This window comes from Marmota monax, unplaced genomic scaffold (assembly GCF_021218885.2).
Source record: "Marmota monax isolate L192 unplaced genomic scaffold, Marmota_monax_Labrador192_F-V1.1 WCK01_AAM20220418_F8-fsc00008, whole genome shotgun sequence".
Classification (NCBI taxonomy): domain Eukaryota; kingdom Metazoa; phylum Chordata; class Mammalia; order Rodentia; family Sciuridae; genus Marmota; species Marmota monax.
Window position 1 is genome coordinate 11,223,403 of NW_026694432.1, and position 26,215 is coordinate 11,249,617.

A 26,215-nucleotide genomic window follows, 5' to 3' on the forward strand; every position below is an offset into this window, starting at 1 on the left:
TTGAGTGCATATATACTTGCAATTTTTTTATTTTCTTGATTGATTGATGCCCTATATCATTATGTAATGAACTTCTTTGTCTCTTTACAGTTTTTGGCTTAAAGTCCATTTTATCTAATGTAAAAATAGCTATCACTGCTCTACATTGGCTTCCATTGGCATGGAATATATTTTCCCATACATTCTTTCTCAATCTATGAGTCCTTAAAGACAAATTGAGTCTCCTTTAGGTGGTTGCTATAGTTTGGTTCTGGACTGTCCCCCAAAGGCACGTATGTTAATAGCTTGGTCCTCAGCTTTGTGTTCTTGGGAGGTGGCAGAACCTTTAGAAAGTGGGGTCTAGTGGAAGGAAGTTCTGTCATTGGGGGCATGACTTTGAAGGGTATATGGGAACCCTTATCCCTTGCTGTTACCCTCTTTTCTTCTCTGCTGCCATGAGATGAACAGATTTTCTCCATGCTGCACTTCTACCATTGTGTACTATGCTGCCACAGGCACCAAAGCAATGGGACTAAGTAACCATCCATGGACTGAAAACTTGAGCCCAAAGAAACCTTTCCTCCAAATAAGTTTATTATTTCAGGTTATTTTGTTACAGTGATGCAAAGCTGAATAACACAGCAGCACACAGTTGAGTCTTATTTTTTAAGAAAATCCACAGTTATTCCATGGATTTTGATGGGAGAATTTAATCCATTTACAATCAAGATAATTAAAACTTACTACTGCCATTTGGTTGTTTTCTGTTTGCTTTGTAGATCCCTTGTTACTTTGTTCCTTTCTTGCTATCTTCCTTTGTGATTAGTTTGTTTTCTGTGCTGGGATGATTAGGTTTCTTGCTTTTCATCTTTGGTAATATGTACTATAGGTCTTTGTTTTGTGGTGACCATGAGGCACATTTGGAACATCTCATGGTTTTAACAGGCTACTTTTAAGCTGATAACAACTCTGCATTTAAAAACTATACTTTTGCTCTCCTGTACATTTTCTGTTGTTGATATCCCTGTACCTTTTTATATTGTATGTCCCTTGAATTAACAGTTATTATTATTTTTAATAGTTTTGTCTTTTAATCTTCATACTAAAGAGATATGTGATTTACAACTCACCGTTGCGGTGTTGGCATCTTCTTGATTTGACTACATATTTTTACCAGGGGGTTTTAGACTTTTATGTGTGTTCATGTGGTTAATTGGCTCCCTTTAGTTCAACTTGAAGAGCTCCCTTTGGTGTTTCTTACAAGGCTGGTTCAGTGGCCGTGAACTCCCTCAGTTTTTGTAATCTGGGTAAATCCCTATCTCTTCTTCATTTCTGAAGGACAACTTTGCTGGGCACAGTATTCCTTATTGGCAGTTTTTTCTTCTTTTAGTACTTTCAATATATCATCCCACTGTCTCCTAAAAATGTGGAACATTTGATGAACTTTCATGTTACCCTTGAGCAGGGGCCATGCTATCTTCTCCTTAACATTCAAACTTTAGTGCATGTGCCGCCAAAGCAAGCACTAGCATTTCTTATAATCACGTCACCAGATGGCTTATTATTTTGCCTTTTGTTTGTCTAAAAATATCTTTTTTTCATCTTCTGTTTTGAATGGTGTTTTCACTTGTTACAGAATTTTAGGTTGACAGGTTTTCTTTTTTTCTTTTAGTATTTTAATAATGTTGTCTTCTGGTTTTATTTATTTATTTGTTTTTTCAGATGAGGAATATATCCGACTGCTTTTCATATCTTCTGTTCATTTGTGTTTTTCAGGAATTTAAGTTCGGTGTGACTAGACGTGATTTTATTTGCATTTATTTTGGAAGTATGTTGAAATTTCTTGATCTGTTTGGGACGGGGGGGATGTTGCTGGTTAAATTTTGAAAATATTTGACCAATATCACTTCAAATCTTTTTCTGACCCATTCTCTTGCTCCTCCCCTTCTGGAGCTCTAGTTGCTCTTTTTCATAAGTATTTGATACTGTCTCAAAAACCCCTGAGGCTGCTCACTGTTTTCAACCTTTCCCTCCTTTATACTTCTGTTAAAAGGATTTCTACTGATCTCTCCTCCAGTTTCACTGATCTTGACTTCTTTCTGCAGACCACCATATTTTCTAATGATTTTTTTTTTTTTTTTTTTTTGCATTTCAGGTATATATTTTTTTAGTTCTAGAATTTCCCTTTGGTTCTTTTTTTTTTCCTCAGTACCAGTTTTCTTCTCAAGTTCCTCATCTCTTCGTACATGAAATACATTTTTCCCTATTGGTTTGTTATTACATTTATCATAGTCATTTTAAAATCTTTTCTCTTGGCTCATTCAGACTGCTGTAACAAAAACTGGGGGGCTTATAGGAAACAGAAATTTATTTCTTACCATCCTGGAGGCTGAGAGGTCTAAGGCCATGGTGCAGCAGCTATGGTATTTTTTGAGGGCCTGCTCCCTCATCAACAGTGACTTTTTACTGTGTCCTCACATGGTGGAAGGGGACAGTCACCTCTCTGGGGTCTCTTTTATGAGGACACTAGTCTCATTCATAAGATCTCTGCTCCCACCTTTCTCTGGCCTACCTTCTACTACCATCACATTGGTATTGAGTTTCAACACGGGAAGTTTAAGGTGACACAAACATTCAGATCACAGTAATTCCCTTCTGCTGATTTCATTACCTGGTGCATTAGTCACTTAGTTTTCATTAACTGATTTTCCTCTTCACTGGGTTACATTTTTATGTCTCTTCATATATCTAGCAGCTAAAATAAATTGTATTATACTTTGAGATCTCTGCATTCTGTTATCTTTTTATGAATAGCATTAAGGTGTTTGCATCTTTGTTTAGTAGGGCAAGTAAATTATCACCAGACCCTCTTAACCTTAGAGGGGCTTGGTTTTAGGCTTTGTTAGAGCAAGTCTGTTTTGATTTTCCCTTCTATCCTTGGGTAAATCCCTTAATCTTGGAATGTGTTATTTAATCCTGGGATGTGGTTCCTCTAGTTTCAATGCAAAGCTTGAGGGTCTTCACAGGGCCCTCTCACTCTATGGGATTCAAACTTTGAACTCTGCCTCAATAATGGGCAGCTACTGAGTCCTCTGCTCAGTGGTTTGCCTCTCTTCTGAGTTCCAGCTGGTGCTTTTCCCATAGGCTCCTTGGAGTCTCACCCCACACTTTCAGGGTTGGGTATCAGCCAAGGATTTCAGAGGAACCAATACACAGATGCAGAAGCTCCTTCATTTCTGGGTTTTTGCCCCTTGAATTTCCAACCATTCTCAGGGGCCCAACATTATCATCCGACTCCTCAATACAGCTGAGCTTTTTGCTTCACCTGTGTCTCAAGCACCCTATTGCACTGCATGGACTGGGGTCAGCCCTTGAAAAGCTGGATTAAAATGGATCTCAGTCATCGTGGTTCCCTTTGATCAAGGGTCAAATCCCTTTTAGTTCTGCCTGATGTTGATAATTTTCCAGTACCTTCAAACCATTTTTTTTCTCTTTTGTCAAGAGTTTATAAATAGTATCAATAGGAACATTTTATGATTCAAGTTACTCTTCTTTTGTCCCAAGATGGAGATTTCCTGGTTTAGCAGTTTTTAAATGAGGATTGTATCTACTCTATGAAGATTCTCCTCTCTCTGTGTGAGAATTAAATAGGAATGTATATTAGTCCTTTTTGGGTTGCTATATCAAAATACTTGAGTCTTGGTAACTTAAAAGTAAAGAGATTTATTTGGCTCAAGACCTACTACAGGGCACAAACAGCATGGTGCCAGCATCCTAGTGAAGGCCCCTGGCTGTAACAACATGGTGGAGAAACAGAAAAGGAATGGCTGTGTGTGGAGGAGACCAAGCACATGGGGTGGGCACATGGGGTGGGCTCTCAAGGTACTAGTTTAGACCCATGAAGGCTAGAACTCCCATGAAATATTAGTCCATTTGTGAGGGTGGTGCAGTTACTTACTTCATCTCTTAAAGGTTAAAGATCTTATCTTCTAAAGGGAGGGGACCAGGAAGGGTCGCTACCTTCTAGGTTACTGATGGAGAGACCGGTACCCCCTTCCCTGGATTATCCTGGTGGTAAGGAAGAGGGGGAAAGGGCTGCCAGTGAGACCTGTGGTTTTCTTGAGTTACCAATGGCCATCACCACCTTCCTGTAGCAAATTCCTTTTTTCTTCCAAAGATCACCCAGCCTCATTTCCTCTGAGAAATCCATACTCTTCCTATTATCACAACTTTGACCCTAGTCTTGGTCAAATAGTGCTGATCTGATCATGCTCGAGCCATTTTCCTCCTTCCTGTGTCTCTCTGGCTACAAGACTGGGATCAAATAATATATCCCCTTAAATTTTCTCCTTCGTCCCCAAATTGGGGGGGGGGAGGGCCAGGCCTAGGGGAATAGTAATGGTTTGTTTAATCTCCAAATGAGAGAAAGCTCTAGCAAAGGGTCACGATTCCTTTATAAAGGCCTTTCACCAAGTGAGTGGGGCCATCATAAAATTTATAATCCAAAGCAATCCACTTGGGAGAGTGAAGGGGGACTCTGCCGGTAACTGTGATGCCACTTCCTCAGGAAACTGGAACGTATATAGATAACATGGTGCTTTTGGGTGTCGTTGACTGATTTCTCATAAACATTCCTGATATTTTAGGGGGAAAAATGTTAATCAACCAAATCACCAGATACCTAGGGGGAAACCTTTTCTTACTCCTCTATGGAGACATCCTTTCTCAGGATTTTGCCGGGGGACTTGCCCCCACTGATGCTGGGGACTCAGAGAGGGTTGCCTGTGCAGAGCCAGCAGGGAAAAGGACCAATGTGGTCACTTTTGTCAGAAGCACTCAGCTGTGAAGGCAAAGACTTAAGCTCAGATCACCTTCTCCAAAGTCAAGGACTCTCTGCCCCTCATTGAGCTGTGTCCTGCCTGGCTAATATCTGTTTACTCACAAAGGCCCTGCAAAAGGTCACCGCCTTCCCCCAGAGGTGCTGGTTTGCATGTAATGGGGCTTCAAAGTGACCCTCCTCTCCTCTACTTCAATTCAGCCCCAGTCCCACCCGAAGCCTTACTCCCAAGCAGAATATTTCAGACATAGACTTATTATATTCATCTTGCTCTTTTCTGAACAGGTGCACCTTCCCATACTGTTAGTTTAGAAGGCCTTCCTTCTTTATAACCCTTACTGTCTGATGAGATATTACTCATTTTTCAAGTCTCTGCTTAAATATCATGTGCTCCATGAAGACTTTTCTGATACCCCTCCCCTCCACAGTCTGCTTCAGGTGTCAGAATCAATTAGGATTTGGTTCTGCTCATTTGATTTTCAAGAAACATGGCAGTTATTCAAACTATTTGCCTCTCACATGGACGTCAGAAGGTCAGTTGTCCAAGGCTGGTATGGTGGCTTTCCTCATGCCAGGAGGGATTCAGGTGCCTGTCTTTCTGTCTTATGAGCCTCAGAATGTGGCTTTCTTTTCAATGTCATGTTCAAGGTAGCTGCTGGGGCTACGGATGTATGTCCATATGACAGATGAAGAAGAAATTGTAGGAAAACAAAAAGAAGTTTTCATAGGTGATAGGCTTCTTTTGTGTTAATGCTGCAAATTACATGAAAAGATTGTCCCCTATGTTAAACCAACCTTGAATTCCTGAAATCAGTCCATCTTGGTCAAAATGTATTCTGGATGCCACTTCTTAATGCTTTCAGATTTTTAAAAATTATTTTTGCACCTGTGACATTCATGAGTGAAAAGACTGTCATTTTATTTTCTTACACTGTTTTATCAGGTTTTGATGTCATGAGAATGCTAACTTCATAAAACAGAAAGGAGCTCCTCTTTCTTTTTGACACTTTGGAATCATGACACAAAATTGGAATTATTTGTTCTTATGAATGTTTGGTAGAATCCACTGATAAAACCTTCTGTACCTGGACTTTCCTGTATGAGAAGAATTAGCTATTAATTCAAGCTCCTTTAATCATAGTCCTATAATCACAGAATTATCTGGTTCTCCTATTTCTTCTTGATAAGTTATATTTTCTCGGAGTATGTTTATTATATCATTTTGTTTCACAAAAGATAACATCTTGAGTTCTTTCTTCCAGGTCACCGATTCTCTCTGCATCTACATCTACTCAGCAGCTATACTCATTTATTAATCCATCAGTTATGAGTTATCTCTACTTCAATAATTATTTTTTGTGATTTCCTCTTTTTTAAAAATCTGGTTGTTCTTTTGATGTTTTTGGACGTTTCACAGCTTTTTTGAGATATAAGAGACACACAATAGATAACAATAAATGATACATTTTGGGCATATAATTTGATAAATTTTGACCTATATTTATATACTTGTGAAAATATTGTCACAATCAAGAAAATGAATATGTTCATCATTCCCCCCAAATTCCTTTGTTCCCTCTGCAATCTTTCTGATCTTCCTTACCCACCTTCTCTCCCAAGCAACCACTCACTACCTACTGCAAAATTCTAAAAATTTTCATTTCATAAAATTTCAACAAAAGCAACCTTTTGTTGCTTAGGTTCTTTCACTCATTTGATATTCATTTATATTCTTACATTCTTTTTATTGCGGAGTAGTATTATACTGCATGAATATATGACAATTTATCTTTCCAGTTATTTGATGGGTGTTGGATTATTTCCAGTTTGAAGTTATTACAAATAAAGGTGCTATGTATATTTATACACTAATCTTCATACAGACATATGCTTTCAATTCTACTGAGTGAAATAACTAGATTCTATAACAGATGAACGTGTGACCATTTAAGAAACTGGCAACTCTGTTCAAAGTGGTTCTACCATTTTGCATTCCTATATAAGGGTTCCAGTTGTTTCACATCTTTGCCAGTGCTTGGTATGGTCAGGCTTTTTAATTTTAGACACTCAAACAGATGTATAGAGGCTTCTCATTTGCATTTTCCTAATAACTAAGGGGTTGTGTCTCTTCTGTACCTCTCCCTCTCCCTCTCCCTCTCCCCCACACCCCATCTCCTGGTCAAGCTAGCTAGAGATTTATCAACTTTATGATCATCTCAAAGAACTAGTTCTCAGTGTTGTTGATTGATTTATTTTTTCCTGTTTTCTATTTCATTGATTGTTACTCTGATTTTTACTATTTGTTTTCTGCTTACTTTGAGGTTTCTTTGCTCTTTGTGTTCTTCTCTCTCTCTCTCTCTCTCTCTCTCTCTCTCTCTCTCTCTCTCTCTCTCCTGGGGGAGCACAAACTAAGGCATGCTGGGCAAACCCTCTACCACTGAGCTACATCCCCAGCCCCTATTTTCTAGGGGTTACAGGTATGTGCCACTGCACCTAGCAAGACTTTTCTTTTTAATTTAAGAATATATAATCAATATGTTCTTCTATAACATATTGATTCTCTGTCTATTGTTCTAACAATTGAGAGAGTATTATAGAAATCTTGGACTTATTATTTTGGATTTGTCTATTTCTCCATGAGGTTCTATCAATGTTATTTATTTCTAAGTACTACCTTATCAGCATCCCACAATCTTGATCTGATGCCTTTTCATTCATTCATTTCATTCATTATTTATCTTGGAGGAGAGAGTGGAAATTAAATCCAGGGGCATTTTACCACCTAGCTTCCTAGTTTCCTTTTATGTTTCTTATTTGAACTATAGGTTATTTACAAGTGTGTTATTTAGCTTCAAAATTTTGAATATTTTCCATATGTCTTTCTGTTATTAATTTCTCATTTAATTGTTGTCTGAGAATATACTTCCATTAAGTAAATCCTCTTAAATGGATTAAGATTTGTTTTGCAGTCCAGAATTTGGACTATTTTGGAGAAAGTTCCTCATACACTTGCAAAAAATATCTACTCTTCTGTTACCTGGCTGAAGTGTTCTATAAACATCACTGGGCTGGGCTGGTCGAGGGTACTGTTCAAGTCTTCTATAACATGGATCCTCTGTCTATTGTTCTAACAATTGAGAGAGTATTATAGAAATCTTTGACTTATTATTGCGGTTTGTCTATTTCTCCATGAGGTTCTATCAATTTTTACTTCAGGTATTTGTTGCTCTATTATTAGGTGCATAAATATTTAGGCTTATTATGTCTTCTTGATAAATTTAATCCCTTTAATCATTATTAAATAATGCTCTTTATTCTTGGTAATACTTTCCACCCTGAAATCTTCTTTGATGCTCACGTAACCACTCTAACTTTCTTTGGATTAGGATTAGCATGATAGGTCTTTTTCTAGCTTTTTAATGTTTAACCCTATTTGTCCTTGTATTAAAGTGAGTTTCTTATAGGCAGCATGGAGTTGAATATCATCTTTTTAAAAACATAATCTGATCATCTGTGCCTTTAAAACATTTTTTTTTAATTTGTTCTTTTTAGTTAGGGTGTTTAGATCATTTGAAATTTAGTGTTTTTATTCACATGGTTGATTTTAAATCCACCCCCATTTTCGTTTGCTATTTGTCCCAGATGTTCTTTGTTTTCTCTTTACTTTTTTATCTGCTTCCTTTTAAATTAATTGAGTCTATTTCGTGGTCCCATTTATCTTCTTTATTGGCTTATTAGCTGTAAGTCTTTGCTATGTTATATAAGTAGTTGTTTTAAGGTTTATAGCCCCCAGTTTTACCTTATCACTTTCTAATTCTAAAGGACTCTACTGGACCTGCAGTATAAGAACCTTACCAATACGCTTCGATTTCTCACAGAGCTTTTGTGTTCCTCTTGTCAAATACTTGACTTCTACAACCAGGTTCCCCGTGCATTATCAATATTTTTGTTTTAATTAGTTAACTTCCTGATATTTAAATAATAATTATTATTGATTGCTATCTCTTACTAGGCAATCTCTGTTCGGTAGGCTGCTCTGAGTTGTTCCTTACTAATTCCACCTAAGTCTGGATATAGAACCTTGCATTAATTCCCCTAAAGAACAGTCACTCAACAGAGTAGGGTTCTGTGTGTCAGAGGTGGGAGTGGAGAGGAACATATGCAGATGTGTGGCAAATAACTCAAACGCAGGTCAACGTGACTGCTTGCGTGCTTGCAAACAAGATGCTTTGCAGTCACATCTGATTCTCTACACAGATGCATAAGCCAAGGTTAAAAAAAGAAAAGAAAAAGTGAAAATTGTACATCAGAGATACCTCTTCATGGGCTCCATCGGTCCTGCCTGCCACAGAGGTCACCCTGGCCATCTCTCTTTCTAACCCTAACTGCTGCCATGTCACTGAGCCAGCTTATCCCCACCGTGGGAAGTCCCTTCACCGCATCATTCTCCGTGGACTGCAAGCTCTAGAAAGGCTGTGAGATCCTTTTTGCTTTAATCTGAGGTCCACAGCTTTCCTCCCCAGGAGACGGAGAGTGAAACCATCTTCCTCCTGCAGGGCAGATACCACCCTCTCACTCCCTGGGTGAAAGTGGGCCCCATGACTTATCTGACAGCCATACTCAACAGTGTAGTTCTCAAGCTGTATCAGATCTCCAGTTCCATTTCATAGTCCTTTATATCTAGTGTGAGATAAAAAGAAGATCAAACATGTACAGCTTTTCCTGTTAGACATGGGCTCAGGATCTCAATAGCATACATTTGGGGGCGAAAAATACAGACATATTCCAAGAAATGAGTGAAGCTTTGATGGATAGTCATTTTTAGATTTATGTTTAGAAAAGTAATCTCTCCCAAGAACCTGGTCCTGCTAAAAATACTACTGATCTGTAGTACTGTACAAAATGTAACATTTCAATGTTCATTTGGACCATGGTTCAGTGTTTACCCGAGAACAGTGAATCCTATCTACTGACCTTACATCTACAATATAATATTGTGGCTAAAAGCATAGATTGAAAGGACTCCCCTTAACATCCCTTCTCAGAAAGTGGAGCGTCTTCCCCAATAAAATAAACTCCTGTTCCCCTATAGAAGCAGAAACCTCTCATGATTCTCTAATTCAAAGTTTCCCAGATTCACAAATTTTAAAATCCAGAACTGACTCCAGTAAACTTTCTGCCAGCAACATTTCTTAAAATAACTGGATCTCTACTGCATGGAAGTTTGAGGCAGACTATTATAAAATCTCTAATAATCATTGCTTCCAAAGGTATATAACTAGTGTTACGGTTTGGATATGAGGTCCCCACCCCCCCCCAAAAAAAAAGCTCATGTGTGAGACAATGCAAGAAGGTTTGGAGGAGAAATGATTGGGCCATGAAAGCCTTAATCCAATCAGTGGATCGATCACCTGATGGGATTAATTGAGTGGTGGCTGAAGGCAGGTAGGGTGTAGCTGGAGGAGGTGAGGCACTAGGAGCGTGGCTTTGGGGTATATATTTGTATTTGTTGAGTGGAGTCTCTCTCTGCTTTCTGATCATCATGGGAGCCACTTTCCTCAGCCACACTCTTCCACCATCATGTTCAACCTCACCTTGAGCCCTGAAGAACGGAGCCTGTTGTCTATGGACTGAAACCTCTGAAATCGTGAGCCTCCAAATGAACTTTTCCTCCTCTACAATTGTTTTGGTTGGGTCTTTTCGTCTCAGCAGTGAAAAAGCTGACTAAAACAAAAAGTATGTGTAATTATTTCCCTCACTCACAGCTCCTTCAGGAAAATCTGACCAGTCTCAACACGTCTGGATATTCCATGTTCTCGTCATCCCCATCCTCCAACACATATCTGGCCCAAAGCTAGATACTTTTCCAAAGGCCAGTCATGGGCCAAACTGCTTAGCTTGAGAATTTTAATAAGAGTCAGAACCTTTAGGCGGTGGTGAGGAGTTAAACTGAAATTTACAGTCAAGGATGGAGTAGGTTGTACAGGTGGTGTCCCAGGGATGGGGAAACCATTAGGCAGCAGAGGAGCATGCTGGGAAGAGGGGAGTACAGAACAAGAGATCATATGTCCTCTGTAAAGAAGAAGAGGAGAGAATAGTTGCCTCCATTGCTAACATCAGCTGGCCCTATGACATCTCCACGTGATGGAGATTTCCATTTCCCATCCAAAGCTCATTCTCTCCTTCTTGGTTCTGCTCAGTGTGATAATGTGCACCAAAAAGAATAAAATAAAGAAAAGAAAAAGAAAAAAATCTACATTTCTCATCCCCCTTTATGTTTGAGAATAGCTACAACCTAAGTTCTGGCCAAAGAGGAGTGATTACGTTGTTGGGTAGAACTTTGGAAGGCTCTTAAAAAGTTCAGAGGCAGCTGAGGTGCACTTTTTGGTCCTTTCTCCCTCCTCCCCTTCCTTGGTACTGGGGAGTGAAACACTGAGCTGCATCCCTAGACCTTATTTTGAGGTCTCCCTTAATTGGAGGTTGGCCTTAAATTTGCCATCCTCCTTCCTCAATCTCCCAGGTAACTGGGATTACAAGCGTGCTCCCCCAGGCCCAGCTCCCATCCTCCTTCTGACTTCCACCTGGACTGCAGAGTTACATCTAATGCTCCAGTTTAATTGAGCATGGCTTCCTTGGCTAAGGATGGCAGAGAAGAAAGATGGAAGAGGTCCAAGTTCCAACAATGTTCCAAGCACCATACTAGTTTGAGACTACCTATCTTCCAATTTCTTTAATGAGAGGAAAAACCAATTCTTCATGCCAACTTTTGTCCCCTTTGGAGCCAGAGGTGGGAGGCAGTCCAGCCAAACCAGGGTCCATTCAACACACATTCCGTGCTACAAATACGTTAGCCGTCCATGGGCCTAGTCTTGGGCCCTCTCTCACTGTGGTCACTGGCTTCCAGGACCCATGTCCACAAAAGAGGTGGGAGCACAGATGCTGCCTGCTGAGAGCCAGAGCAGAGCCCCCTGTGGAGTGGCTACCAACAGCACCAGGTCACTATGGGGCTGCCCTCTTCCAGCCTCCAGGCAGCTCTCCCGGGGCTCCGCTGGCATCATGCTTATCAGCAACAGCACCGCGGCACAGGAGGTTTCAGACACAGCTGGGACAGTTGTCTGCCATGGTGGCCAGGCTTCCCTTCCCTGGTTTACAGGGGAGGATGGAGGAGGTGGGATTCTCAGAAGAACAAAGTGCCGTGAATGCCCTGGTGTTGGAACCCCAGCAGGTGCAAAGACACTGCAGTTAACTGCGGAGAAGAAATGCCTGAAGATGGTGAGGAAAAGATCCGAGAATAAAGGAGCCTCCCTGCCTGGCATCCTGAGAAACCAGGGCATGTCTTTAACCCTTTCTGACCGAAGGCTTGCGCATCCTCCCCTGTGATGGCCACTGGGTCTGATGACTCATGGGTCTAAATCTGTTATAGAGGGTCCTCACAGACATGATAGAATCGAAATAGCAGGCGTCTGGATTCAGACGGTGCCCTAATAGCAGGGGATTGGCAACCCCAGCAGCTAGATTAGACAATGGGAATTTTCTAGTACAGGTCTTCAAAGCACTGAGGTGCCATAAGCCTTATTTTCTATGACGTATTTAGCCATGATCTGAGGCTTAGCATGACAGAGAATTAGAGCAATTAGTAGTTTTTCGTCTTTTTTGATGAAATCCTGAAACTGTGTTAAATAGGCATACTTTGAAACAGTGTTTTCATAATAAAAACATTAAAAAGTTGTAGAAAGAAGTTTGCTGAAAAGTTTTTGCAGTATCCGTAAGGTTGAAAATATACAAACCTAGCAGGTTGTGGTGGCACACACAGCTACTTGGGAGGCTGAGGCAGGAGGATTGAAAGTAGGAGTCCAGCCTCAGCAACATATTGAGCGACCCTGTCTCAAAATAAAAAATAAAAAGGGCTGGGGATGTAGATCTGTGTGAGAACATAACTAGGTTCAATTTCCAGTACTGAAGAAAAGATGCAAATCCTGTAACCTTGCAATTCCTTCATAAGTGTTTGTGGTAGGGGACTGGCAAGCTTTTACTAAGATGGGCCAGATAATTAATACCATTGCCTTTGTGGGCCATATGGTCAGTCTCTGTTACAAGTCCTCAATTCTGTATTCATTGTGCAAAAAAATAGCCCTGGATAATATGTAAACAAATGGGAATGGCTATATTCCAATAAAATTTACTTACAAAATCAAGAGGGCCAGATTTAACCAACTCCTGCTAGAGGAAATCATGCAGATGTGTGCAGAAATATGGGTGCAAGCAATTAGTGCAGTGTTGTTTGTAATAGCCCCAAACTGGAAACAGCCCCATCCCAATACCCATCAAGAAGACCATCCATATATAACCATGGTGCATGTATCCACGGGCTACCACACTGCAGAGGATGATCTGCATGGTGCACGTAATAACATTCTTTTAAGATTCACAGCCAAAGCTTAAAAATAAAATGCTGAGAAAAAAGTAGCCAGATACAAAGGCATACATCCTATATGACATTTCATTTGGTAAAATCTAAACCATATTGTCTAGGAATGCATACGAGGTGATAAAACCATCCAATGGGGCAAACAAGCAATCACAAAGGAAGTTGGAGCCATGGGCAACACAGAGGGGTTCACACTGGGCCATGGGTGCTGGCAATGTCCTGGTTCTCAACTTAGGTGACAGTCACATGGATATTCACTACTTAACATTCTATAGAAATGATACATCTGGGTTTTTATACACTTTTTTTGTATGTGTATACATTTCATAAGAAAAATGTGGGTTTTTTTTTAAAGTGCTTTCCATCTATAAAGTGCTACCCGTGACAGGTGTTCGTAATACTGTGTCTCTGCGATGAGAAGTGCCACTCTCAGTTTTCATTTTCTGTGTATGAGCAGGTGCCTGTCTTCCCCTATGTGTGGGGAGCTGAGCTGGACAAGCAACATGAATGAATCAGAAGCACATTAGTCGGGGCTTCGTATCCACGTACTTTCGCATGCACCTAAGATAATTTCTATGCTTTCTGTTTTGTAATCTGCAAAATCCTAATGGGCACACCCTTGAGAAAACCCCCCTGCATTGTTACTGTAAGTGAAAGCAGATGCCCACTACATGGTATTCTGGAGTAGATGGGGTCTGCAGCTGTCTTCCCTCTTTTACTCTGAAAAATATTATGAAATTGAGAAGTGCTATCTTTGATAGTGTCTCTCGGGAACAGGGCACGTGACGAACAGACTTCCAGCGTGGAAGAGCTGGGTGAGGAGGTTAAGTAAATTTTCTTTGTGTAGTTCCCATTAAACTTCAATCAGAGTTACAGAAAGAAATTTCCTCCAGGCGGCTGCGAATACAGGTATTGGTTTGACTTTAATAAAAGTCATAACTGATCTCTCTGAGGTCTCTCGTGGAATGAGCTCAGCAGAATTCAGGCAGGTCCTTGAGAGGAAAAGCGCCCACTTAAACATCGCATTATCCTAATAATCCCATTCCAGAGCCACCGTCCCATTATTTTAAAGGTCTTCATTTGCAAGTTGTGGTATTTGAAAGTTTTCTTTTTACATTATTGCAGAAAGCGGAGGGATCTTTCCGGGGGCCCCCACACCTATTTACACACTCCTCCTTCCAGGCCAACATAAGACAACCTGGTGGGTTATTCAGGCCACTCTGTGCCTTCACAACACAGCTTTCACTAAACCACCCATTTAAAGCGACACCTGCTTTGGTGGAAAGACTGATTTTAATGAGAGTTGTTAAGAAAGGAAAAAATATTCTCTCACTGCTGAGAATGCCTGTGGTCAGTGTGGAGAAGAGAAGACTACTGCTCCTAGGTACGATGTCTCACCAGTTCACATCAGCCAACAAATCTTTTGGGAAGTAACTACTATGTGTTAGGTGCTATTTTAGGTGCTCAAGAAAGCATTTATCAAGGTAGACACCGAATTTGCAATCTAATAAGGGAGGCACCCAGTAAGGAGATGAAAAATTAGTTAGATGATATCAGATAGTGATAAGACAAAAGATTTGAACAAATAAGATCGAATCATAGGCCGGGTGATGGTTTGGGACCAGGACACCAATGTAGTCAGGTTTAACTTGTGAGTCAACAACTAATAGATCAGAAGGAGTCGCCTATGCATATATTTCAGGGAAAGGAGGTTCCATGAAGGGGGCACAGCAAGTGTCAAGTGTTTCAGGGAAGAAATCTGGTGGCTCAGAGTGTCCTGAAAGAGGAAAGAGGGAGAGGAGATGTATTTGGAAAGGTGAGCAGGCGCCAGGGCCTGCAGAAGCTTGCAGGCCATAGTAAGGCTTCAGATGTTACTGTGCATGCAAACTGTCATTGATCTTTTAATACACGATTTTTTTTTTAGGATAATGTATGAGTTTCTTTCTGGGGTGCACAGGTACTTGGGTGTCTATGAAGGAAACTAGAAAGCAACTCTGAATCCTGGCATTGCCACTTTAACTTCTGGATGACCTTGAATAAGTTTCCCCAGCCCCTTGAAGCCCTGTCTATAAAAACGAGGAGAGCAACACCCACTTCATGGAGTGTCAGAGTGAGCAGGAAAGGTCTGGGAAATGCCCCGCCCACCCCCGCTCACACTCAGTAAGCACTTGATCATTTTTTAGCAGAACTGTAATCTGAATGACCTGTGGGCCCGTGTAGCCCCTGGGGCAGCCTTCTTTTCAGTAAAAGCTCATTGTTGAAAAATGAGGTCAGGCCAGAGATAATGCATCAAGGAAAAAAACTCTAAAGCTATTAGCAGATCCTGGGTAGGTGGCCTTGCTGAGTGGGGCAGGCACTTGGTTTGGTGCTGGCCCTGCTGATCACTAACTGAACGATCCCAGGAAACTGGGCGTTGGTTTCCAAACCTAAAAAATACAGGAATGACTATCATTGTCAGTCTGGCTCTGCCCACCTCCAGAGTTGTGAGGGCCTTTGATACAGTGAATCCTCATTGCATCAACCAGGAGGGCTCGTGCGCAGGCTTCGGAGGCTAACATGTCACTCTCCATCCAGAGACGTGGAGGAGAAACTGCTATGATCTCTGAAGAAGTCAGGCCAGGCTGGGGGTGGAGGAGAGAACAGCGCTTCCCCTAGTCTTATTCTCTGCTGGAGTTAAATGAATTTCCCTGGGATATTGTATGGTTTGCACGCCTTATCAGATTTTGGGTAACTTTGTCTATTTCCTTAGTTAAATGTCCCCTGCCTTTGAGAAGGTAAGTGTGTCTGTCCTTGAGAGCACCATCTTAATCCCTCCTTTCTCCTGAAACAGAGACAATAGAATTCTGTTGGCTCCCACTCTGGCCACCCAGGATTCTCATCAGGATGATGATACATGCCATCAGACACTCTGGTCAGCTTCTCTGCCTCTCCCATTAAAAAAGGTCCCTGGGTTCAGGTTTGCCAAGGGGTGTTAGCCTTTCTTCGCTTTTGCATTTTTCTAAACAAAGGGCCACAGATAAGAGAGGCAAGGCTGGGGCCAGACAGGGAGCAGGGGAGGCAGAGCTCAGCTTGGGCAGAGGCAGAGGAGCCGAGGTGAAGACCTGGCCACAGGCTAGAAGCTGGAGATGATCAGAATAGCTCCAGCATGAGGTCCTGCATACCTAAACCGAGATGGGGCACCAAAGGGACAAACACAGTCCTGCCATGGGTACTTGGAGATAATGCAAGAGGAGAGGAGGGATGTAAATGCAGGATCAGTTTGTTTAGTGTTTTGTTTTTTTTTTTCTGTCTCTTGTTGGCCAGGATGCAGGTCTGTCTCCAGAAGTTCTAGAAATGAAGGTGATGCGGGGTGGGGACACATCACACAGGGGACGGGGTCTGTCCACCAGGAAGATAACACACATTCTCCTATCTGAAGGCCAGAACATTCATAAGCAGCAGGGTAGGACTGATTGCTATTCCCACTGACAGGTGAGAAGACGGAGTCAGTGATTTAGGATGCCTGCTTTGGAACACAGCTCCTAAACAGCAGCGCCTCTACTCCAGACAGCGAGCGCCAGGCCAGGACTCTGGCAAGAGGCCCTCCCACCACCCTCAATTCCAAGTCCACCTCCTTCACCATCACCCGTGCCTCAGAGGGAAGAGTGAGAATCCCAACCCCCAGGAACGACACCGACTCCTCATTAACTGAAAGAAGAAAAAGTGGACCCACAGCTCTCTCCTGTTTAAAGGAACAATTTGTACTGATTAGGAAAGGCATTTGTTTAAGTCTGCAAATCCTTTTAAGAACTAGAATCCACTTCTGTGCTGAAAAGGCCTGTGCTCAGAGCTCCTAACTGATGATAATTACTAGTGCATTATTCGTCTCTGAAGCCCTGGGCCCAGCAGAGCACCTTGAGGGGGCAGTGCCTGCAGGCCCAGCTCTACCCTGCCCAGCTCCTTCAGCTCCTCCCATGGGGACCTGAAGCCAAGCAGCTGGGCTTCAGGAGAGACCCACAATAGGCCTCCATCTGGTCTTCAGCTCTTTTTTTTTTCCCAGATAAAAATACAGGTATTTCCCCTGGGACCTACATTTTTTAAATTATGTGTTGTTTACCTGAAATTAAAATTAAACTTTGGGCATCCAGTATTTTAATTTGTTGAATCTGGCAACACCCCACACCCCCCACCTCTCTTCCATGGACCTGTTTCCTGGTACCTTCAGCCTTGAATGGTCACTTAGGTAATGAAAGGCGAGTGATTCACCCGAGACAGAGATTCAACCAAGAGATTTTAGCGGAGGGAGAGGCAGAGGGAGGAGAGTAGGAGAGGAGAGAAAGAAGAGGAAGAGGGCAGAGAGCTGGGCTTGCAAGGTTCAGCTTAAGAAGGGTTGCGTAGGTGACGTGGGGGGTGCTGATTGTCAGGGTGACTCAGGAACCGTGAGCGGACACTGTGTCCCGTGGGGATTGATTGAGAAGACTTTTGAATTTGGCGCCCTTCTGCTTGGTGCCCTTTGGAGAAGAGGGGAAGGGATTCCGTGTTCTCAGGAGGTGGAAACTTAGCTTCAGCCGAGAGTCTCCCACACACCCAACAGGTAAGATTGGTTTTCTCCTGTGGGCATCCCAGGGTTTGGCTCCCCCAGAATCCGTGGGGGGTGGAATAGACACAAGGATTGAAGCCTTCTGACCAGGCACAGTAAGCCACGCCTGTAATCCCAGCGGTTTGGGAGGCTGAGTCAGGAGGATTGTGAGTTCAAAGCCAGCCTCAGCAATTTAAGGAGGCTCTAAGCAACTCAGTGAGACCCTGTCTCTAAATGAAATACAATGGTTTAGTTCCCCTGAATTCAATCCTCAGTACCCCTAAATAAATAAATAAATATTGAAGTTTTCTCTATGCTAGGCCCCTTGGGTACTTCTCATAATCCAGCCATTTTAATCCCACACAAACTCTGAAGTAGGTATTCTTAGCCGGTGTGTTACAGATGAGGAAATTGAGCCTCAGAGAACAGTTCTCAAACTGACTCACCTTGCTGGGCACACACCTGTAATCCCAGCAGCTACGGAGGCCACTGGAGGATTGCAAATTCAAAGCCAGCCTCAGCAATTTACTGAGGACCTAAGCAACTTTGTGGGACCACGCCCCTGGGTTCAATCCCCCATACAAAAACAAAACAAAAACAAAAAATCCTGACTCCCCTTGTAAGTGGTAGGACCAAGATTTGAATCCTTGGCTGTGGATTCCAGGGAGAGAGTAAATGCAGCTCTGTGAGGTTACCTTGCAAACTTCCGCTTCCTCTGTAAAATGAGAGGGGATTGGATGCTACCAGCCTGAACAGGAGGATTAAATAAGACACTGGATTCACATCATCACTCCAAGGCCTGGCTCAGGGTCAGAGCGCGTGGTACATGAGGATGGTTTCACTGGTAGGTCCAAGGCCATCCAGGACCCACAGCAAGGCAGTGTGGCCTAGAAGCTTCCTTTGGCAGAAAGTGCAGCTTTAGGGATGTGACCCAACACCAGGAAATCCCTGCAGCTCTGTGCTGGCCCTGTATGGGCCCCAGATGCTCTGTCTCTGAGGGCTGGCTTTGTTGTCTGTGAAATGAAGGCTACTTGTGCTCTAAGTCTCTGTGTGTGGAGCAATGGGTTCACGGTTCAGAAGGGCGTTTGAAGTCCCAGACCTATGAGCAGTCCAAGGCAGAGTGTGAATGCTCACATCACCACCTGGGCAGCCCCCCAGCTGTGTGTGCCTCCACAGAGGTTCTGGCAATCAAACCTGATCCTAATGAGAAGGACAGGCTCCTGGGCTTCCCATCAGGTGCCAAGATGTACTCCTACCTGAATGAAGGCCCCTCCCACCTCTACTCTGATCCATTGCACAATTGGGTTTCCTTTCAGAACCTGCAAGTAAGTCGTGGCCGCTCTCTAGAGGATAGGTCAGGTTCTAGGTCCTAACATCCCTTGCCAGCCCATCAGCTTGGGCCATGGTGGGTGGGGTTCCAGAATAATAGCACAGGAGACCAGCTGAAAAGAGTTTCAGGAACCCTTGTCCTCAAATGTCTTTCTAAATTTTCTGTAGAAACAGAAAGTATCAGAGAACCCTATAGGGGTTGAAAAAACTTTCTGTGCCTAAGGTGCCTGCCTCTGAGGGCTTCCAGTTCTTCCAGTGGCTACAATAAAGTGAGAAACAAAGCCCAAGGACCTCTCAGGTCCCCTTACACAATTAACAGGCTTCAACAACAAAAAAAGTCACGGAACCTGGCACGTAGGTAGGTGGGTAGGTGGGTAACCCCGGGTAGATAGGGTGGTGCTTTTATAGCAGGAGTGTCCAAGGGCAGCTTAAGCTCTGAGACAGCACCGCCCATGGCTATCTTGGTCACTGCTCTATTTCTTGTGCCTAGATCAGCATCTTGCATATGGTAGGATACAGTAGGTCCTTGGTAAATATTTGCTCATGAGTGATTGAAAGGATGAACAGATGGATGGATGGACTGACAGATGGGTAGATGGATGGATAGATGGATGGATAGATGGATTCATGGAAGGATGGAAGGTTGGATTGAAGGATGGATAGATGGATGGATGGATGGCAACTAATATTCAGGCACAAGGCAGACATCCAGCAGAAAAGGCAAAGGTGACATTTTAGAAGTGAGCCAAGAGCAGCAATCCTAGGGCAGGGATGAGCAGCCCATTTGGGCCCCCTGTGTGGGCCTGGCAGACGAGGATGCAGGTGGAGAGATCTGGGCCCGGAATCAGAACCATCAAAAAGAGAATGAGTCTGAGCTGCCAAGCTCTCAGATAACACCAAGACACACCCCCACTCCCTTCCATTGCATCTCGATTCCTTTCTCCTCTCACACCCTCCATCCAAACTACCATTAAATCCTGCTGACTGTGCCTTTAAAATACCCACCTGCTCTACTCTTGCCCCTGAAGCCTCCTCCTCATGCAGCAGCCACACTGAGTCCTTCCAAAGGCAGCTCAGATCATGCCACTCCTCTGCTTGGCATCTCCCCCAATTCCCAACCCACCTCTCACTCAGAGTAAGAGTCTTTGCAGGAGCCTGCAAGGCCCCACCCATCCTGGCTCTGTCCTCTCTCTGGCCAGTTGTCCCCTCACCAGCTGCTTTCCTGCTACTCTGGTCTGCTCTCACCCGCTCCCTCTTCAAGGCACATGGCTGCATCTCTCCCCTGGGAGAGAAGAGCTGGCTCTGCTTTCTGCCTGGCCATTTCTTCATGGCTCTGAAACCAGCTAGAGATGCATGTTGTATGAGTTTCTGCCTTGCCAAGATGAAATTTCTGTTTCTAGCTAACAGTCTCTTGGACTCTAAGCTCTTCTCTTGGCCAGACCTGCCCTAGAGTATGCTCAGGTCCTTCTCAGGAGAAGAAACTGGTAAGAAGTAACACAACTCCTGAAGTAAGGAATTTGAGAACAAGGTAGGTAAGGCTGTGCAGGCTGTACACTGCACAAGGATGCAAGTCAAGGTGGCCAATAGGAGCTGGAATCCAGACTGAGCTCTGCTTGCCAAATAGTGCACCTCCATGCAATGTTGCCTCCTCCCAGAAAAGTGTGCCATCTTCTAATTCACATAAAGGCACCATGAGTCAGCAGTGGCTTGTCCAGAGGCTGTCCCAGCCAAGGGGCTGGTTGGATGAGAGGAAGTCATCATTCAAGCCAGGGGCCCAGAAGGCAGGTGCTGGACGCAGCCTTAGTTCCGATCCTGGAAGCAGTGTTTTCTGGGTAGGCTGGGTAACTAGGAGGGTGGTGACTAGGCTCCTGCCTCTCTCTCCCCTTCCAGTCATGTGAGGTGTTGTCCAACTAGGCCAGGGACAGGGACAACATACAACTGACTTGGAATTTAATAAAAACTGCAAACCCTTCTGCAAAAAAGGAGACACACACACACACACTAAATTTTGCACACAAAATCAGAGGATTCACACTCCACGCCTACCCAGCCCTGTATCTGTGGCTATTAAGTCAAGTACCCTGGTAATCTACAATGTCTTTAAGAGTCTTCCAGCTCAGATGCAAAATCGGAGCAGCATCTAAACACTACAGGGAAACACCTGCTCCGCTCGGCAGCTGTGCTGAGGGACAGCCGGGTGGAGAGTTTAGAAAACCACAAGGAGGGAAGCCCCAGGGTACAGGACCCTGCTTGACCCAGATGACCAGGGACCTCGGAGGGAAGTTCCTCTTCCGCTCCCCGATTCCCAACATCCCAAATCCTGTTCCGTCCCTTTTCTTTCCAGAACAGGCAGTGCCCTGGCTGCCTCCTCCTCAGCACAGACAGCCCCATCACCAAAGGGCCCAGACAATTAATTACCCACCATCATGGCACTGCTTAGCCTTCAATTTTCCTGACTACCACAAGGATTAACTCAATCTGGGAGACTTCACTGGCCCATTTAAGGGAGCATCATAACTCTTTCTGTTCCCCAGAAATTGTAACCCGGACTCGGTTTTGTAATGCTAATTGCCTTATCTTCATAAATTCTACAGTCTTACATAATTTACCCTGCATTGTAGCAGGATTTCCCAAGAATAAAAAAGCAGGTGCCGTCAATGGTAATTTGAATAAGAAAAGACATGTTAAGTGGTTCTTCTCTCACTAGTAATAGAAATTAATTAGCTTTGAGCAGCTTTGGAGGTTTTTGCATTTTCTGCTGTAACCTGTTATGTTTTCTAATTGTATGGAAAGAAGGTTTGATTTGATCACATTATTTGGTGACGGAGAGGCCTCTGTTTGGAGTCAAAGGTACAGGGATGGTGGCAGCCAGAAGGGTGGGAAGCCACTGGAGGCGTCTGCAGAGCGCGGGCTTTGTAGTCAGATCAACATGAGTTCTGAGCTCGGGTGAGCCGCTTGCAAGCTCTGTGACCCTGGACAAATCACTTCCCCTCTTTCAACTTCAGCTTTCTCTGGTGGAAGACAGAGGTCACCAACTCTTAACTGGAAGGGAGGGAGCATGGAGATGAGAGCCAGGAGCTCAGAATTGAACGTTCCAGCTTTGGATCCACCATTTACTTGTTCTGCGACCTTTCTAGTTAGGATGCCTTTAACTTCAAAAAGCATAAAAGCAAAAAAAAAAAAAAAAAGTGGTTTAAGCAGTTAAAAAAAATTGTATCATCCGACCTGAGAACGCTAGAGCTAGAGTAGCTTCAGGACTGTGCCACGAAAGGATGGCTCAATAGCATCACAGATCTAGGGCTACTTTCTCTCTTCACTACTCCAACACTGGACCTATGGTCTGTAGACCCACCCCTCCGCTAGCAAAGACACAAGCCTCCCAGTGCTCAACTAGTCCAAAAGGGAGTGAACCTCTCCTCCCACCCTGGGGTACAAATCCTCCTCTTCAGTCTGACTGAGTGGCAGTCCACTCCTGGCGTGATATTTGATGCCACTGGAGGGCCACCCAGGAGCTACATCCGTAGAGCTGGGACGGGGTCCAGTCCTCTCTGAATCAGATCTGTTAGGAAGAAGTGAATAGATGCATGAGAAGTAGGCGGCCAGCCGTCTGTCCAGCGCTGTAGGTACTCCATGCTTGACACGGTGCACTGCAGTGGTCACCACAGTAACCTCAGACACGTTACTCATTCCCAGTCAACTCCGCTGCCTAGTCTGGAGACATCACTTCCGAAGCAAAGCAGATCTGGAGCTGGGCGAGGCCCTCCCTGGGCTCTAGTTTCCTCCTGCTGCCCCGCCCTCCCGGTCCACCTGGTCCAGCAAGTTATTCAAAGCCACTGTCTGGGCTTTGGCAGGATGAAAGGAGGAGCAGCCTCTTCCTGAAGGATGTGGTCCAAAGTAGCTTTCCAACCACAAGAAACCCAGAATTAATAGAATATGTTTCTGGATATATAATGAAGGGAGTGTGACGAGGATAAAAAGAAGCATTAGGAAGCAGAACCACAGAACACCGCAAAGGTGGGAGGATGTGGGGCGCCAACCTCCTCCCGAGCCCTGCCCCCGCTCGCTCTCGAGGAGGTTCCCCCCCAGGAGCCTCCACTAGGGAAAAGGTGCCCCATTGCCTGGGGATTCTTTCCCTTCCCATCAGAGTTTTTACAGTCTTGAAGTTCAGAGAGCATTTTTTTAACTATTTTTTTAATATATATAGTTTTTAGTTGTAGATGGACACAATACCTTTATTTTATTTTTATGTGATGCTGAGGATCCAACCCAGTGTCTCACATGTACTAGGAGAGTGGTCTACGGCTGAGCCCCAACCCCAGCCCCAGAGAACATATTTTAAATGTAAAGACACAGATAGGTTGAAAGGAAAAGATTTATCAGGTTCATTCTTATGCAAACACTGAGCATATGAAAGCTTCTATGGCTATATTAATATCAGACAAATTAGGCATCAAGATAAGGAATATCATCAGAGATGAAGAGAGCTATTTCATCATGATAGAAAAGTTAATTCATCAGAAAGACATGACTGTCCTAAATATGTTTGTATCTTTTAGCAGACCCTCAAAGAAATGAAGCAACCTTTTGCTCTTCTAGCTGGAGATTCCAACACCACCCTCTTAAGAATTAACAGAATGTCTGGACAAAAGAAGGATCCGTAAGTGTACAGAAAGTTTAAATAACACTACCAGTCAACTTTACCTAACTCAGGGCTATAGAACACTCTCTCAACACCTGCAGAATATACCTTCCTTTCACACATGCATAGGGTGTTCACCAAGATCAGCCCTATGCTGGGCTACAACTTAAGTTCCAATATTTTTCAAAAGATTGAAAACTTACAGAGTATGTTCTCCAACAACAGATTTAAATTTTAAAAAATCAATAGCACTAAAATATCTGGAGTAGCTCCAAATAATTCAAAATTAAAGAATGCACTTCGATGCATCAAAGAAATATTCCCAAAGGAAAATGTAAAATATTTTGAGCTGAATGATAATGAGTCTATAACATATCCAAGCTTGTGGGATGTTGTCAAAGCGGTACTCTGAGGGGTGTGTGTGTGTGTGTGTGTATTTACATATTCACATTAGAAAAGAAGAAAGGTTTTTAAGTAAATGATGTATATTTCTGCTTTAGTGTGTTAGGAAAAAGAAGAGGAGATTAAGTCAGAGCAATAGAAAAAAGGCAGAGAGAAAATTAACAAAGCCAAATCTCATTCTTTGGAAAGATTAACAAAAATGGTTTAAATTCGGACTGAGGTTGTGGCTCAGTGGTAGAGCACTTGCCCAGCATGGGTGAGGCATTGGGTTCGATCCTCAGCACCACATAAAAGAAATAAATAAAGTTAAGTTTTTATGTTCATCCACAACTAAAAATATTTTTTTAATTGTTTAAATTCGTACTAGAGTGATAAAAGAGAGAACACAGAAATGGAAAAAAGATATCACTACAGATATTAAAAGAAAAATAAGGCAATATTTTGTCAATAAATTTGACAACTTAGATGAAACAGATACTTTTTTAAAAAAATAAACAAATACAGCTTGCAAAACTCAATACAAGAAGATAGATAAGTTTGGAATAGGTCTATGTTAAATTTTTTGAATTTTATAATCAAAACTTTCCCATAAAGAAAGCTCTAGACTCAGCTGATTTCACTGATGAATTCTATTAAACATTTACAGATAGATTTATTTACAGATAAATCACATCCATCTTACACACAAATTCTTTCAGAAAATACAGAAAGATGGAATAATCCCCAATTCATTTTATAATGCCAGTATAAGACTGATACCAAAAACCAGACAGTTACAGAGGGGAAAAAAGTAATATATGAATATTTTTTTCATGAACGTGGGTATAAGAATCCCTAATGAAATATTTAAAAATGGAATCCAGAAATATATATATATATATAAAAAATGCTGCATCTTAACTAAGTGGGGCTTATCCCAGGAATTTGAGGTTGATTTAATATTTGAAAATCAATATGATTCATGTTAAAAAATGGAGAAAAGTCATTTTAATAGATGCAGAAAAATAAAAATCATCTTAGTAAATGCAGAAAAATCATTTGAGAATCTTGACACCCACTCAGCTCACAGAAAACACCCTAGTTTGATGAAGGGCACCATAAATGTCAATCACCCTTCACGCCCTCAAATACAACAAGCTCCAGTGAAATACTGGACAAATTCCCAGTAACACTGGGAACAGGGCAAACACATGTGCCCCTACCACATCCATACAGGTCAGTGGTGGAGGCTCTGACCAGGACAATTAGAAATAAAAAAGAAATACTGAGAAAGAACAATGGCACATCTTTCTGATGAATCAACCCCTTTAGCATGAGCTAAGTAATATGATAATATTCCTTATCTTGATGCCTAATTTGTTATTAAATAAACACTGGAAAAGTCCTATATTCAGCAACGATAGGACTAGTATATAGAAGCTGTAAGAAATAAAAAACTTAAAAACCATTTTCAAACTATTAATTTAGCAAGATCGCTAGCATATAAGTTTAATATTACACAAAGCAATTTTATTTCCATATGTGAACAGCAAACGATCAGAAGATTTTATTTATAATGGCATTGAAACACAAAATTAGGAATAAATTTGACAAAGGATTATAAGACATTTACATTGAAATTCACAAAAATAGTAAATTAAAGAAATGAAAGAAGACCCAAATAAATGAATAAATATATTGTTTATGAACTGGAAGTCTCAATGTCGTTAAGATATAAATCTCTCCAACTATCTGTAGACATATGCAACCCCAATCATGTATTCAATAGGCTGCTTTCTAAAATGGAATTGGCAATTACTTCAAGTGTATATTATATTGCAGAGAATCCAGAATAGCCAAAATAATTTTAAAATAAAGAATATAGCAGGAGGACATTACTTGATTTCAAGATCTATAAAAAGCTTGTAAAACTATAGTGATCAAAATAATGTAGTGTGAGATGAGGCCAGGTCAATGGAACAGAATATAGAGTCCAAAAATGCATATGAATTTTAACATAAGCATCAATGCAATTTTTTTTTGTACTCAGGGGTGCTTAACCAC

The 26,215-nt window shown here is 42.4% G+C and overlaps 1 non-coding gene across 1 annotated transcript; it reads right to left on the bottom strand.

Annotated features, from left to right (window-relative positions):
• Window positions 1-1,399: 1,399 nt before the first annotated feature.
• On the bottom strand, window positions 1,400-1,505 carry LOC124075434 (U6 spliceosomal RNA). Its single transcript, XR_006846051.1, has one exon. It is a non-coding gene; the product is annotated as a U6 spliceosomal RNA (small nuclear RNA).
• Window positions 1,506-26,215: the final 24,710 nt, after the last annotated feature.